The sequence below is a fragment of the Schistocerca serialis genome, chromosome 2 (assembly GCF_023864345.2).
Source record: "Schistocerca serialis cubense isolate TAMUIC-IGC-003099 chromosome 2, iqSchSeri2.2, whole genome shotgun sequence".
Classification (NCBI taxonomy): Eukaryota; Metazoa; Arthropoda; class Insecta; order Orthoptera; family Acrididae; genus Schistocerca; species Schistocerca serialis.
Genome location: NC_064639.1, coordinates 257964053 through 257978700, shown reverse-complemented (window position 1 = coordinate 257978700; position 14648 = coordinate 257964053). Strand labels below are relative to the sequence as shown.

Sequence of the window (14648 nt, the reverse complement as noted above, 5' to 3'; positions counted from 1 at the left end):
TATGATCATTCCACTTCAAATCGTTCCGCACGCATACTCCCAGATATTTTACAGAAGTAACTGCTACCAGTGTTTGTTCCGCTCTCATATAATCATACAATAAGGGATCCTTTTTTCTATGTATTCGCAATACATAACATCTGTCTATGGTAAGGGTCAGTTGCCACTCCCTGCACCAAGTGCCTATCCGCTGCAGTTCTTCCTGCATTTCGCTGCAATTTTCTAATGCTGCAACTTCTCTGTATACTACAGCATCATCCGCGAAAAGCCGCATGGAACTTCCGACACTATCTACTAGGTCATTTATATATATTGTGAAAAGCAATGGTCCCATAACACTCCCCTGTGTCATGCCAGAAGTTACTTTAACGTCTGTAGACGTCTCTCCATTGAGAACAACATGCTGTGTTCCGTTTGCTAAAAACTCTTCAATCCAGCCACACAGCTGGTCTGATATTTCGTAGGCTCTTACTTTGTTTATCAGGCGACAGTGTGGAACCGTATCGAACGCCTTCCGGAAGTCGAGGAAAATGGCATCTACTTGGGAGCCTGTATCTATCATTTTCTGGGTCTCATGAACAAATAAGGCGAGTTGGGTCTCACACGATCGCTGTTTCCGGAATCCATGTTGATTCCTACAGAGTACATTCTGAGTTTCCATAAATGACATGATACGCGAGCAAAAAAGTCTTCTAAAATTCTACAACAGATCGATGTCAGAGATATAGGTCTATAGTTTTGCGCATCTGCTCGACGACCCTTCTTGAAGACTGGGATTACCTGTGCTCTTTTCCAATCATTTGGAACCTTCCGTTCCTCTAGAGACTTGCGGTACACGGCTGTTAGAAGGGGGGCAAGTTCTTTTGCGTACTCTGTGTAGAATCGAATTGGTAACCCGTCCGGTCCAGTGGACTTTCCTCTGTTGAGTGATTTCAATTGCTTTTCTATTCCTTGGACACTTATTTCGATGTCAGCCATTTTTTCGTTTGTGCGAGGATTTAGTTTTGGAAAAAAGGTGTTTAGTATTTCAGCTTTACGCGTGTCATCCTCTGTTTCAATGCCATCATCATCCCAGAGTATCTGGATATGCTGTTTCGATCCACTTACTGATTTAAAATCAGACCAGAACTTCCTAGGATTTTCTGTCAAGTCGGTACATAGAATTTTACTTTCGAATTCACTGAACGCTTCACGGATAGCCGTCCTTACGCTAACTTTAACACCGTTTAGCTTCTGTTTGTCTGAGAGGTTTTGGCTGCGTTTAAACTTGCGGTGAAGCTCTCTTTGCTTTCGCAGTACAGTACATTGTTACAGTAGTGCAGAAAAATTGTTTTCATTTCCGTGGAGGCCTGTAAAGCTTTAGATAAGCACAGAATGAACAGAACTTGACTTGTGACAATATAATAACGGAGTTGTAACACTGTTGCTCTCTCGTTTCTAGCTCACTAAATGGATATCATATTATCATGTTCGAATAAGCCCCAGCAGCATATTTGACGTCGTCGTTGTCGTCAAAGAAATTCTCTTGCATGTTAGGAAGCAGAACAGAAGTAACTGGTGTATTATTTAGGTAGACGTGATGTACGTGTACAGACAAACTAATGATTACAATTTCAGAAAAACTTTTAGATGCACTGAGGAGAAAGAGCTTCATTATGCAAGCAGTTTTCGGCTTGGCATTGACTGATAGTATTGTTGGATGCCCTCCTGAGGGATATATTGCCAAATTTTGTCCAGTTGGTGAGCTCGAGCGTCAACATTCTAAGATAACGAAAAGTAGTACCTTAGACGTACAATGTATACAGGATAATTCCGTGGTGATGTTACAAACTTTCAGGAATGACAGAGGAGGATAAATGTATCAGTCTGGGGTAGGAAACCGAAGCCCGGACGAACGTGTCGCAAGCGACAACCAAAAATTGTTCTGATGCATCTGACAATGACATATACCGTTATTGGGGAAAACAAGAAAAAAATGTCTCGTAAACATTGGCTCTAAAGTACATACCTTAAGAGCTATGGACATTTGTTCAGTAGAAGAAATGTGTCGATACGCTGTATGTGTATTCCTTTTCGTGTGTCACTAGGAATACTATCAGAGTGACCTGGCACATGCTAGTGAAAACATCTCTATAAACAATCATGATAGGCTAAACTTTTTTGCATTCACAAACAATTATTTTCCTCATACTGGAGGGCTCATCTATTCTTTGAAAATGAAACAAAGAGAAACTAACGTAAGTAATACGGACATGAGGAAAACCAGATCATAAATTGGAACCTGTCAGACTATACACTGCTAAAATGTATGCAGCTGCATAGATGAATAACATATCTAAGTGAGTAAATACATTTGAAAGATTGAAAGACAATCGGCAAAGCACAAATAATATGAATTAATAGCACAACATATGAACTGTCTGTTGCTTCATATGTCGCTTTCCAGCTGATATTGGTAATTGCTTCCTCCGAACTATATCGACCGACTGTTGTAACATCCTCAGCCCAGAGGCGCCATCGGATGCGGCTATGGATGGGCGTGGGGTCAGCACACTGTTGTCTCGACCGTGTGTCAGTTTTCGTGGCCTGGAGCTACCACTTCCCAGACTCAAGCTCCTCAATTGCCTCAAAAGTTGAGTGCATTCCGTTTGCCAGCAGCGCATGGCAGTCTCGGACGGTCATCGATCCAACTACTAGCCACGCCTTATGGTGCTTAAATTCGTTGGTCTGACGGGAACCGGTGTGTCCACCGCAACGAGGCTTTGGAATAGGTAGTTTCTGGGAGGTGTAAGAAATATCATGCGGGGATCATAACAGTTTGTTGTGGATTCCGAAGGGCAATGTTGCGTGGCTGTATACTCGCGTATGAAGCTTCCCTAACTAGAGAAACGGGGGACTTTCCTTTGTGGGTACTACAAGCATTAATGGGACAAATTCGGATAGGATTCTGAATTACGTAGCAATTTACGATCAGTAGAGAAGCAGCTTCTAATTCACTGATCGTCAGTTGAAATAAACCACACGAAATTTAATTTTTTATATACACAGCTATGTTGGTGCTAACTTTCAATTGTATAATATTGATGTGATTAGTGAAGCAGAGGTTTTTGGGTTTCTAGGAAAAGATAAATGATAATGGGCAAAAGATGACTGCTGTGATTTAAATATTGTTCACAATTTATACCGAGAATTACCGTAACTGATTCCTGTGTATGTGTATAATCATTCCTTCTCTGATAATATTTTCGGAAAATTAAGTTGGATCGTAAAGAAGATGTTTGTCACAAAAGCAAGCAATTTGGGTTGTTGAAAATACGCAAAGGTCAAAGTATGTTGCACGATCTGTAGATACTTACTCTGCTTCGTAGTACGTTTTCCCACGTGTGAGATTTGTTCATTACACCACGATCCTGATTAAAAAGAACTGCATGAGCAACTTAGTGATCTCAGCGCCGAGGTACGATCCTTGTATTGGTAGTGCATCCTTATCTGCTGTTCAAATAAGTGGCTAGCACTCTGCAACATACATTTCAAATACACTGGGGGAAAGATCATTGCAACACCAAAAAATAATTAATGCAGAATAATGAAATATCTGGTTCAAATGGCTCTGAGCACTATGGGACTTAACTTCTGAGGTCATCAGTCATCTAGAACTTAGAACTACTTAAACCTAACTAACCTAAGGACATCACACACATCTATGCCCGAGGCAGGATTCGAACCTGCGAACGTAGCGGTTGTGCGGTTCCCGACTGTAGCGCCTAGAACCGCTCGGCTACTCCGGCCGGCTCTGCCCTCCAAGCAGTTCTCGTTTGGCACCACTGAACATGCCCTCCAACGAGCTCTCTTTTGCCACCATTGAAGTCGCAAATGGCGGCAGTTTGGTGTCAATGTAATGCACGCTACAGGGCACCTGGCTTGGAGCTGTACTGTAGTTAACCTATTTGTAACAGTTCGCTGTGTCACTGTGATGCCAGCTGCTGCTCAAATTGCTGCTGCAGATCCAGTGCGATGTGTCAGAGCTATACACAACGCGATGGTCTTCCCTCGCGGTAGCGCTTCGTGGCCATCCAGAACCCAGTCTTCTTGCAACCGTGCGATCTCATGGTCACACCTGCCAGCTATCGTATACAGCGGCTATATTGCTGCCAAGTCTTTCTGCAGTATCGCAGAAGGAGCATCCAGTATCTTGTAGCCCTGTTATACGACCTTGTTCAAACTCAGTGAGTTGCTGATAACGGCGTCTTTGTTGCATTCATGACTAACATCAGCTCACCATGGCAAATATAAAACGTAACCAACGCTCACGACCGTTACTATGCGTATTTAAAGCAACCCTGATTCGCATCCTCCTCTTCCTCGAACGGATACTTATCCTCTACACCTCCTGCAAACTTGATCCCCCTCACCCACTTATCTCTTTCACTCTCTCCCACCCCCGTCCGCTGCCGCGCCTGCATTCGCAGATCCCACCTGCTCTCCATCTCTCCACTCTCCATACCCTCACTTAAGGTGGATTCCACCAACTCCCCCTCCCTGATGATGCCCTCATCCTCCCCATCTACCCTTCCTACCAACTTTGATTCTCCTCTACCGCACCCTGTGTTTTTTCCCGAGGGCACCCTCTCTCCCTTCTCTCCCTCCTCCCTTCCTCCTCCTCCTGGGCTTCCCCTACCCACCCTACCTTCTTTCCTCCCCCTCCCATCTCCTCTGCCACTGGCAGCTACACACTCCCTTCTCCCTCCCCCCACTTTTTCCCCTTTTGGCTGGTCCCCAGACTTGTACACGTGTAGTGAACTTTCGCAGGCTGGAGATCATCTCCTAGGGTTTTTGTGTGCCGTTGTCTTCGTGCTCAAGTGTTTCAGTGTTTAATCGTTTGTGCTCCACCTTTCGCGTGTGTGATCTGTCATCTCTGTGCATGTCCACGTGTCTGAACATTTTTATTTTGGACTCTGCGCCCGTGAACGGCTCCTTGTGTTTTACTTTTGTATGTCTACGTTTGTATATCCACCATGTCTGTTCTGCGATTGTCTTCTTTTGTATCATTAGTTTTATCTGTGGCCGAAGAGCGGCGTAGTATGCCGCTGCTGGCCTACCTGTATCAGGTGTGAAATTAACAATAAAGAAAAAAAAATCGCATCCTCAAACTGGAATCGACATCATCTTTCAGACGTAGAAACATGCTTACTAACTTCGTTTATGACACACAGCTCCTTCCTGGCATTGCGATTTTTTTTTTTTTTTCTGTAAGCGCATTTTCAGTAAGATTTGAAGGATTTTTATGACAGACCCACAGGTTGTCAAAAACAATTTGACAGTTTTACCTCCTGAAGAAATTCTTTCCACTGGCTACAGTTAATGCAGACGTGTTACATTTAATTCAACGGAATTAATACAAAGTAACAAAATAAGTAGCTAGCGAAAACGAATAGTTCTAATCTTAATTGTAGTTATATTAGCTTCAACACTATAGAACCCTGAATGGTCTGTTGGCATAACAGTCTGGCCTTCACCTTGAGCACACAACCAGCCGCTGTAATATTCCGCGCGCTGGTGCGTGCTGCACGTCTGTTACGTCACAGCGGCCACCAATCACTCGTTGTTGCTGATGAATGGAAAAACTCGGAGCAGCTGTCGGCGTGCACTTGGCACAGACAAAACAGGCGCGGAGTGGAGCTCCTGGAAAGTGATTACTGCTAGGTAAAAAGCGATGTGCCATACCAGTGTGTGCAATATCGGCATCTCAGTAATTCTCCATGAGCCTCGTGGCAAGCGTACTGAATACCTTCATCGTGTCGTATCAGATCCTATGGATAATTGGAAAAAAACATGAAATGGTTATGTTGTTTACAAGCTGTGACAGTGAAACGTCGAAAACCAGAGCTTAACGGAACAGGTTTCTGATCGGGCCAGGAAGGACGTTTTGGCCGTATTGCAAAAGAGACAATACTATGGTACATCAGATACCAGGAATAACATCCGTAACTTAGAAGAGGTACTTCATTATTGAGAAGTGGACATAATGCAACCCAACACAAAAAGGGGAATGAGCTTTTGTCCGACGAGGGTAGAAGGCAATTGTGTGACCTACATCTATCATCTGAGCAGATTCGTGTGTATTAAGAAGTGCGACGACAGGCTCAATGAAGTGTGCAGGATCACACTCTTGACAGAAGTGCATCTCTCAAAGGGCGGTTAGTGGTATGTTATCGTAGTAATAAGACAAAGTATTACGGCAATAGTTCAGGAATTTAAAAATGCAATCCGAACATGTACATTCAATTTGAGGGTAGCCATAATCATGTGAAAAGCTGAAACTTCCTGCCAGATTAAAACTGTGTGCCGGACCGAGACTCCAATTCGGGACCTTTGCCTATAGCGGGCAAGTGCTCTACCAACTGAGCTACCCAAGCACGATTCATGTCCCGTCCTCACAGCTTTACTTCCGCCAGTACCTCGTCTCCTACCTTACAAACTTTACACAGTTTTAATCTGCCAAGAAGTTTCATATCAGCGCACACTCCGCTGCAGAGTGAAAGTCTCATTATGTGGAAAGCTGTATTTATGAGAGTCCAATTCAGATATTAAAATCTGATGTTCTGTACGCGAAGAAGGTCGGCCTTGTGGAGAGAAGATGAGAGGCTCGGAGTTGATAAGGTATCCAGAGATTCTATAGTCAAAGAATTCTCTTATGATCCATTCGCAGGATTCAGAGGTCTAGGTCAATACCACTCAATGGTCTCTAAATCCTTGGAAGTCTAATAACCAAGGAGAGTTGCACGATAGTCGAGTTTTCGTTTCTCTCAGGCACCGATATTGATTATATAGTTCTTCCACGTTTCTGAATGTTCAGTCGGTGTATGATAACCCGCACTAGGTGATTGGGATACGCTACTCGACTACCGGGAAACTTGATTATCTTTTATTCCGACTACAAACAACGCAAATCTGGCGATCAAGCGAAACATCTATCGCTTCTGATGTTGCTGTGTAGTGCGACCGATCATACACGACGCAACCCCTACTGTAGAAATGGGAACGGAACTGCCGTTTTTCGGTCTACTGATCAAGAGGAAACCAGATGGAAGACTCTACCATACAATTTTTCTTGGGCCTACTGATGAGAGAATCAAGTATGGACACTTGGACGTTTCAAAAATACTCATCCAGTTTCACAAGAATTTAGTCTGTTTGTCGTGTGGCTGGTGGAGGTCACTGAACATTTGTGAACGGTAAGTACAACTTTGATTCAAAAAATAACTGTATAAACTACCTCAAGGTTGAGTCTTCAAGCGTGTAAAAGACACAACCTTTTAAATCGAATGGCTCTGTTGAAAATAAAAAATTGGTATCCCTACGTGTAAACTGAAATCCACCCCAAGTTTCTGTCTCCATTCTCGGTAAATGTCGTGTACTAGGGCCTCCAGTCGGGTAGACCGTTCGCCGGGTGCAAGTCTTTCGATTTGACGCCACTTCGGCGACTTGCGCGTCGATGAGGATGAAATGATGATGATTACGACAACACAACACCAAGTCCTTGAGCGGAGAAAATCTCCGACCCAGCCGGGAATCGAACCCGGACTCTCAGGATCGACATTCTGTCGCGCTGACCACTCAGTTAGCGGGGCGGACTTCCATTCTCGTTGAATAAAGTGTCTTGTGAAATCGGTGGCACATACATACTGTGTGACAGAGAGGGTAGGGAGTATAATTGCATGGTATGTGTGTGTGCGTGTGTGTGTGTGTGTGTGTGTGTGTGTGTGTGTGTGTGTGTGTGCGCGCGCGCGAGCGTGTGTTTGGAAATGGGGGGGGGGGAGTAGGGGTGGTTATTTATACAGTTCCTCTTTTGAGGCAAATAGTGTGTTATCGCAGAGCAATGTGTTTTCATTTAATGCAATTTTTCCTTGGGATATTGATTTTTGTATATGATAATTCTCTTCTGTTGTCAATTTTTGGTGCGAGCTATTGCTAGTTTTAAGAATTAAAAAAGAAGGCACGGTGGTAAAACAACTCAGAGCTCGGACGGAAAGATTTAGATCTTCATTTTTTTCCACGAGCTATTCGAGAGCGGAACGGTCATTAAATAGTCTGAAAGAGGTTCCATGAACCTTCTCTCAAACACTTAAGCGTGCATTGTGGAGTTGTCATGTAGACGTCAGCATATCCAGTCGTGGCCACATCGTAGCTTTGTGATGGATTTGACATACCATGGTATCTTAATAGATAATTCCATAGTGACAACGGCGTGTCGTCAGTATCTCATGGTTAGAAAAACCGTTGTCGGACATTGATGACGGGGATTTGCTGCCGACTATCGCAAACAATGGAATGACTCTCCAAAGTTCAAAAAACAACTTCGTTATTAAACGATGGACACGAACATACCATCCAGATCCGACCCCTATCTGTGGGCGTACGGGAGCCATCCCTGCACACGTGATCCTATGCTCACCACACGTCGTGCAGCACAGAGGTCAAAGGACACGGAGTGAGATCTCCTCGACTGATTTCCCGCTTTGCACGGCAGGGCAATAGTACACTGAGAGGCACAATAAGGTGACGTGTGGCACCTGACAATACGATACCATACAGGCATGTGGTGCAGGTATTCTCATGTGATGGATAATTAAAAGAAATGAAACGGTTTGTTTACACCTCCCGCTGGTGAAAGATAGAGAAATCTACTGCCAGATGACGTGCGTCTGTTTGTTTGACGATAGTATGCAGGCGACATACACCGTCGACAAGACATTGCACAACACCATTGAGCCGTGGTAAGAATTGCTTTTTTGAAGAGCGCGCCGCAGCGCGTTGTGTCAAGTAGTCGCCCTCCGTTTCTGGTTGGTTGGTTGGTTGGTTTGTTGGGGGAAGGAGACCAGACAGCGAAGTCATCGGTCTCATCAGATTAGGGAAGGATGGGGAAGGAAGTCGGCCGTGCCCTTTGAAAGGAACCATCCCGGCATTTGCCTGGAGCGAGTTAGGGAAATCACGGAAAACCTAAATCAGGATGGCCGGACGCGGTATTGAACCGTCGTCCTCCCGAATGCGAGTCCAGTGTCTAACCACTGCGCCACCTCACTCGGTACCGTTTCTGATGGTGACGACGCTGTGACAATCGCAGCTTTGGTGTCTACCTCTGGTGGGAAAGGGGTAAGGTTGCCTGTTCACGTGCATTTAAGGGGCGCTATAAGGGCGAGTGTAGTCAGTTGGTCAGCCAGGTCAGTGTGAGGCAGTCAGTGTCTGTCTGTCGTTTGGAGTGCTAGTATGTGTTAGGCCGCCAGTCTCCTCGAGTTTCTTCAGGCACTGGTCATTGGTGGTTGGATCGACCGGTTGGTCGGTCGCGCACTGGGACATAACATACATAACATGACTTGTCCATCTTGAGCGTCGGCGCACGTGAGGTCGCCACGTCAGTCCAGTGGCCGCGCCGTACAGCGAGGGGTAGTGGCTTCGCGGCCGGCACGAGAGCAACAGGAGTCAACCCGCGACATTGGGTTGGCCGGCGCGAGCTGCGACGCCGTGAGACGGGAGATCGGCGCGCCTTCCTCCGTCCGTCTAAGCGGCTGGCAGGAAACGGTTCGGGAGAGCGTTTTGGGGGTGCTGCGCCAGGTCTTCGCCAGACATCGCAGTTTTTTTAGAAGTTAAGTGATTCGTGATATGTTGTTTCATTTACTTGTTAAATTCCACTTGTTTTCATGGTCAGTGTCTCGTACCCAGCTTGCTCGTCTATCTCCCTTTCGCATTTGTTAGGCAGTTAGTGTCTGTCTGTCTGTCTGTCTGTTGGTCTGCCGTCCGTTAATAGCTGCCTCTGTCATGTTTATCGGCTTCGGTGTAACGGCGAATTCCTGAGATATGTTTTTATCTTGCCTATCATCTTGAGAGGCGGTATATGTGTAATGTAGAGCATGTTGTATGTTTTATGTAAGACTGTATTTCATGGGTTGTTTTTTAAATGGTCATTTTAGTATATAAAGTTGCCACCCTTCCACCGTAAGAGCTTTTTTTAAAATCAAGTTGCACCTTCGGTGGCAAGTTAATTTTTTAATGTCAGTGTTTTGTACCACTTCCATCCCTCCTACGGGGTGCATAGTCTATGTGCTTGTGTGTGTTGTTAAAATTTTTAGTTTAAGGTAATCTGGTGTGTTGCAGATTTGCACCAGTGAAGTCTTTCAGAGGTTCTTGTGAGCGGCCGCGACTACGGCCGTGTCAAAAGGGAGCGGCAAGGTTCTCAGCCCGAAAGCTCATACTGTCAATATTTGTCCTTTCTGCCTCGGAATAAGTTGTAACTTGATATTTAGAGGGTGCTTTCTGATTATAATTTTAAATCTGTTTTAAGAAAAAAAGGTTTTTAGGAATAAAATTTCCATTGTCGAAAGAAATTTTATTTGTTTTCATCAGATACCCACCGGCAACTACTTCCACGCTCACATAGTATGATTAAATGTGTTAATGTTCTTGATGAATCGCTAGTAAATAAAGTAAATTCTTAAGAAAAGGTTTTGAATGTAAATTCACGGTTCAACCATCGCCCGCCGAACTGCGTGAGAATGGTTTGAGGAACACTGCGCAGACACGGGGGTAATTAGTGCCAGCCGCCACTCCTTCCCGATCCTCCACCACCGGCCACTGAGCATCGTTTCTATTGAGCACAACGAGATGAGAGCGTCTCGGAGCAGCACCAATGTACGTGAGTTGTGGGCAGTGCCCGAGTACACATTACACTGGACCCTCATGCTTTCGGTGTCTTATGGCCGCCATGCCATGACACATCAGCGTCTTCATCAGGGTGGAAAGCGTGTTCTCTACACTAGCAGATAGGTGTATCTACTTAAGATGGTCACGCGTGCATTTCTGTATGCGGATAGCCGTTAGCATTAGAGCTGTGTAGTGGTGTTTACAAAATGCGGGTCATGTATATTGCATGCGTTCTAAACTTAACGACACAATCAGTGCCAATCTGCTCGTGAGCAGACAACAAAGCACAAAGCGAGAAGCCCGCTCACTTTCTTCCATAACTGAGCCAGGGTCGGCTACATTATGGAGTAGTATTAGGTGCGATGTATTTATCGCCCACCTGTCGAGAAGTATTATATACGACTCTCTCACACGTCGACCAAGCTGTGAGAACTGTAGAAACGACGGAGGATGATCGAACGCTTACTGCACACACGTTTGACACGTTCCGACGTGTCCGCGGTCGTGGATATCTACTTTGCACTTAGACTATTTTGACCAAATATGGGCCACTCAATTCTGGGACTGTCAAAAACGAATAATCAAAATTAAATTCAGAAAAATGTATGACCCGTGACGCAGGGAAACCCATAAGCAAGACTAGTGTTCTCTCTCTTCCCCTCCCTCCCTCCCACCCTCTCCCTCACTCTCTCTCTCTCTCTCTCTCTCTCTCTCTCTCTCTCTCTTGTGCTGAACGGTTGGCCGGAGGTTCTAAGAAGAGCGACAGCGAGCTGAGAACGGACACGGTATCGAACGAAACGTATTTATACTTTACACATAAGTTAATAATTACACTCCTGGAAATGGAAAAAAGAACACATTGACACCGGTGTGTCAGACCCACCATACTTGCTCCGGACACTGCGAGAGGGCTGTACAAGCAATGATCACACGCACGGCACAGCGGACACACCAGGAACCGCGGTGTTGGCCGTTGAATGGCACTAGCTGCGCAGCATTTGTGCATCGCCGCCGTCAGTGTCAGCCAGTTTGCCGTGGCATACGGAGCTCCATCGCAGTCTTTAACACTGGTAGCATGCCGCGACAGCGTGGACGTGAACCGTACGTGCAGTTGACGGACTTTGAGCGAGGGCGTATAGTGGGCATGCGGGAGGCCGGGTGGACGTACCGCCGAATTGCTCAACACGTGGGGCGTGAGGTCTCCACAGTACATCGATGTTGTCGCCAGTGGTCGGCGGAAGGTGCACGTGCCCGTCGACCTGGGACCGGACCGCAGCGACGCACGGATGCACGCCAAGACCGTAGGATCCTACGCAGTGCCGTAGGGGACCGCACCGCCACTTCCCAGCAAATTAGGGACACTGTTGCTCCTGGGGTATCGTATGCGTGTTTGGCGCCGTGCAGGTGAGCGCCACAATCAGGACTGCATACGACCGAGGCACACAGGGCCAACACCCGGCATCATGGTGTGGGGAGCGATCTCCTACACTAGCCGTACACCACTGGTGATCGTCGAGGGGACACTGAATAGTGCACGGTACATCCAAACCGTCATCGAACCCATCGTTCTACCATTCCTAGACCGGCAAGAGAACTTGCTGTTCCAACAGGACAATGCACGTCCGCATGCATCCCGTGCCACCCAACGTGCTCTAGAAGGTGTAAGTCAACTACCCTGGCCAGCAAGATCTCCGGATCTGTCCCCCATTGAGCATGTTTGGGACTGGATGAAGCGTCGTCTCACGCGGTCTGCACGTCCAGCACGAACGCTGGTCCAACTGAGGCGCCAGGTGGAAATGGCATGGCAAGCCGTTCCACAGGACTACATCCAGCATCTCTACGATCGTCTCCATGGGAGAATAGCAGCCTGCATTGCTGCGAAAGGTGGATATACACCGTACTAGTGCCGACATTGTGCATGCTCTGTTGCCTGTGTCTATGTGCCTGTGGTTCTGTCAGTGTGATCATGTGATGTATCTGACCCCAGGAATGTGTCAATAAAGTTTCCCCTTCCTGGGACAATGAATTCACGGTGTTCTTATTTCAATTTCCAGGAGTGTATAAAGAATCCGCCTCGATTGCAAATAGAAACCGGATGTTGACCTGGGTTTCGGCGCGGATAACCACGCCTTCTTCGGAACACACTAAAACTACAAACTGCCTAAAGAGGCATGGTCTAACATTAATACAGAACGCCCACAAGGGCAAAAGACTCGCATAAAATGTAAAATAAACGGTACGTGTGTACCACGTCAATAGATGTACTTAGCTTAAACGTCAGAAGCGTGCTTCCTCACCCCAGCCAACCTTCTGTGGGCCGCGGGCTCCCAGGTAAACTGAGGTGGCGCCAGCAGCTAGGCTGTGAGAATGTCAGAAAGGAACGCGCACGCGCAAATTGAGAAATCGTCTTCTTTCATGTGATTGGCATAAAATGTGTTACGAAAGTGATCCGATGACCGGGTCAAAGGCGCAGGAAGTTAATGCGTGTGTATGTATAATGTCCTAGCTCGAGGACGATTTTATAGAACTGTAGAACGTGGATAGGCTGAAACTATATAGGCCTATGTGGGATAGCAAATTCCACGCATGCACGTAGGACAGACAAAATACCATCAGCTGGAAGCAGGCTAAAAATATGGGGGATGAATAACCCATTTTTCAATTACTTGGGGTCGGTGATAGTATTTGATGACTACGCTTGGATAAGCGTGTAAAGATACTATATTAAATTCTAAGCGCTATTGACCAGAAAAGGGTCAAATTAGAATAACAGGCTTAATGTAATTGCGTGAAAGGCAATTAATATCTGATGACCGACACATAAATACCTATGTAAGGAAAGTATCATAGCCGTAAATGTATCGAAAGAAAAATATCGATACCTTGAGGTGTCATTGACAAAAAGAGTAGGGTGAATACTCACTATCAGCTCCAATCCGTTCACTTCTATTTTTAAACTGTATCTCTAATGCAGGATGACGATTTTCAAAAGTTTTAAACAGAACAATACAAGCGTTAAATCAGTCAGTGTTCTTAAAAATTAGAAATTCAGATATGAAATTACAGAACAGATTATCAGAAAAGCATCTGAATAGTACGCAAAAATTAATAAATTAAATCTTGCCTAAACTTCCCTGTCTTCCTCTATGAAACAAAACCAAACTGAACTCCTCCCGAACAGGACATGATGGCCCAACGGCTCCGACCGGCCGCCGTGTCAACCTCGGCCCACAGTCGTCACTGGATGCGGATATGGGGGGGGGGGGGGGGGGGGGGCATGTGGTCAGCACACCACTCTCGCGGCCGTATGTCAGTGTCGGAGACTGGAGCCGCTACTTCTCAATCAAGTAATCAAGTAGCTCCTCAGTTTGCCTCACAAGGGCTGAGTGCACTCCGCCTGCCGGCAGCGGTCGGCAGTCCGGATGGTCACCCATCCAAGTGCTAGCCCAGCCCGACAGCGCTTAACTTCGGTGATCTGACGGGAACCGGTGTTACCACTGCGGCAAAGCCGTTGGCAGTCTTCCTCCACACAGTCATTAAACAACAATATTTTCCGAAACAGGCATAAAATGCTACTATTTATAGTAGAAAGATGTAACTCAAACTCGGAAAACAACTCTTAACACCAAATTATAGAAATATTTACATTGAATTCTTCTGGCTAACGGAGCTTATCATGACAGTTTGCAATGCTATGACCTCATAGGACAGCTTTTTAATACAGTAATTTTTGAAACTTGAGTACCTCAAAACTACAATATTTTATTTACGGCGTTCTTGCACCCATGTCGTCATGTATTTATACTAAAGTATGTACCTCTGTAGCCACACTCTTGTTATCCTGTTAATCAAATAATTTTACCATGCTGTTGTGGTGCAGTGTTTTCTTAATTGCTGTTTCTTGTTTGAATGGTTTCAGGAAGACACCAAATTTTTCAAACAGATTTTTC

General features: G+C 45.7%; 1 pseudogene; it reads right to left on the bottom strand.

Moving 5' to 3' along the window:
* Positions 1–14096: 14096 nt before the first annotated feature.
* LOC126459180 (5S ribosomal RNA) lies at positions 14097–14214 on the bottom strand (annotated as a pseudogene).
* Between the last annotated feature and the right edge of the window lie 434 nt (positions 14215–14648).